The sequence below is a fragment of the Propithecus coquereli genome, unplaced genomic scaffold, assembly GCF_000956105.1.
Source record: "Propithecus coquereli isolate 6110/MARCELLA unplaced genomic scaffold, Pcoq_1.0 Scaffold118, whole genome shotgun sequence".
Lineage (NCBI taxonomy): Eukaryota > Metazoa > Chordata > Mammalia > Primates > Indriidae > Propithecus > Propithecus coquereli.
This window is the reverse complement of record NW_012135858.1, coordinates 6,311,951-6,314,808: the sequence shown is the minus strand read 5'-3', so window position 1 is coordinate 6,314,808 and position 2,858 is coordinate 6,311,951.

The window sequence follows — 2,858 nt, the reverse complement described above, 5'->3', positions numbered from 1 at the left end:
AAAAAAGCATACACATAAGTAGTTATGACAAAATACATAAACTGCTGTGATGCCATGATGAGGTCATTTCAGTGGGATCTTAGAGGAAGAAATAACAAACCCTGAGGAAACCAAAAAAATTCTATTAGCTTCTACAGCTCACTTTTGATTCTTTTCAAAATTAGAGCATTTGTCTGTCTTCAGTCACCTTGTTCTCCCTCCCTCCATGAGTACACAGATATCACAACAGTCTTCCCAGGATGGCTCTTGCAAAGTCCCTCCAGAGCCAGTGTTGAGACATGCAAACTTTTAACATAGCAAGGGTCTCTTTTCCATTGATTCCCCATCATACGTTTCGATGCTGTGTAGCTCCTTTAATTGTCTTTCCAGTTTGAGGATTCTTCCCGACAGAGAAGGTAGCAGATGAGAATTTAGCAAGGCTGTCACTGTTTTTCTGGATGTGCCACAAATGGCCCCTATGTCCTTCCTTGAGAATGGTTCCAGGTGGCCATCTTTCTCAAGCCTCAGTGTATTTTGAGCTCAGTATATTCATAGCATTTTTCCTACAGTTTTCTGCCACAATTTTACATTTACGCTTTATTTAGGATGCCCTCCTTCATTTTTGACATATGACCTTTGAAAATAAATGAGGTGATCTATGAGCCATCGCAAGGCGCACACCCCCACCCCCTCACCCCACCACACATGCACGTCTTTCCTCCTCTTGGGGTTCAGTGGTGAATGTGAAACCAAACTGTTTTTCTAGAAATAATATATTCAAAGTACCTGGCAGAGTAATGAGCTTGTAGTAAAAACTCAATTATCACAGCTGCTGTTATCAATTGCTACCTCATTTTAGCTTTGGTTCATTTTCAGTCTTTGGCCATGGAATTTCAACTTGATTTTCTCTAAACTTTTTGGAGTATACTTGTGAGAAGTCTGGTATCAGGTCAGACCAACTCCACCTTTCCCTGCTTACCTATGAACTTCTATCACACTATGGTCACTTCCACCCCCAATTTCCTAACATTGTTCTTTTATTAGGAGTTCTTTCTTATTGGTTAAAATAAACCCAGATTGGCAATATCTCATAATGTTTTCTTACATATGTTTACTTACAATCCATTGTCAACCAGGAAAATTAACCACATACCAATGCCTCTGTTTTCATAGGAGACTTCTAGTAATTTCCAGATGGTTAAAAAAAAAAAAAAACACCTCTATCATGCTTTTGTATCTACCTTTTGCCTCTTTACCAGCTCTATAATCTGCATCATGAAAACCTCATTCATAGTCTGCACCTGACCAAGCATACCGTAATCCATTCCACAATAATATCAAGTCTATTTTTCTCTCTTTATATCTTTCCAGAAATCTCTCCACCATTCGTCATACCTCTATCCTATTAAAATGGATTATCCTACTATGCCTGTATATTCCGTGTTGCTTGATCAAGACATGCACTTCCCACTGTCATATTACATTCCTAACTTTCTACCCATTAAGTCTCAGTGTCACATGGGAGTTTATATTTACCACTCAATTTAAGTTTTCAAATTTATTTTGTTTGTCATTGGCCAACTGAGATCATAATTTTCAGCCCTGATTATTTCCCTTGTCACTGGCACATCCTCCGTCACTGTGCTTCTACCTACAGACATCTGTTGTATTCCATAATAGGTAGAACATAATGCTCTTCATTATGCCAGGAATTTATTTCTCCTCCCTACACGTTTCAGTATAATTTAACTGAATAGACCATCGCCTCTCTTGACAGCCACAGTCTTTCCAATTTTCATAGTATGCACATCGTCTTTGCCAACTTATGATCCCCAAAAAATCCATTCTTCAAGAAAGAAATGTTTGACATAACATGAAAATCAGTCAAAGTCACAATAGCCATAATATAACAGAATGAAATGTTTAAATTAACCTTCTGGTTTTCTGTTTTCTATTTGTAGACTTTTCAGGAACAGGATAGATATAGAAACAGCATTCATCTTTGGTTATATAATTTACCCCTACATAAATTGAAAGTTATTAGTAATTAGTGGGCTTTTTTGTGTGCCAATGTTTTACTATTCTATCTTCGACACTTCTTCAGAAATTACCTACCAACTATGTATGTTAAAGCCTCATACCAGGATAATAGAATCCCCACAATGTGTCACTCTCCTGGACTTTGGGACAGAGGTTCATGTTCTTTGCCTATACCTAAAAGCATAGCTCATTGTTTCAGAGATATTCAGATCCTAATCCCAAAGGTCTGGTTTCATACTCAAGATGCACAAATGATTTAGCTTCAAGGGTTCATACGTTGTTTTCTTTGAAACACTCCCACTCACCAACATATTCATGATAATTTTAAATCTCCAATCCCCACAGAAACATTTTTCTCTCCCTGTTTCCTTCCTGAACCCCCTCTCCCATCTTGTTTAAAGTGACTTCATCTCCTCTAATAGCCATACTGTACACATACATTATCCAAATCCTTACTTTTGACACTAAACATGGAGACCAGTACACATTTAGAGCTCCTATAATTGTCACTGGAAGACAAATGTAGGCCAATTGCTCTAAGTGATTATCTCCTGTATAGTTATTATATCTATGGATACATAATGACCCACCCCAAAAAACAGTGACATGAAATAACCATTTATTATTTCTGTTGATTCTTTGAGTCAACTGGGCAGTTCTGCTGGTCTCACTTGGTCACAGTCAGATGGAGCATGAAATGACTGGATGCAGAGTCGTATCCAGGTGGGGCCATGGGAGCAGTCCGCACAGGGTACAAGCAATAACATGCCCTGCCTGTGGAATTTTAAAGCAATAATTAAAACAACTAAAAGTCAGCCCACTTTTGATCTTCACCACGT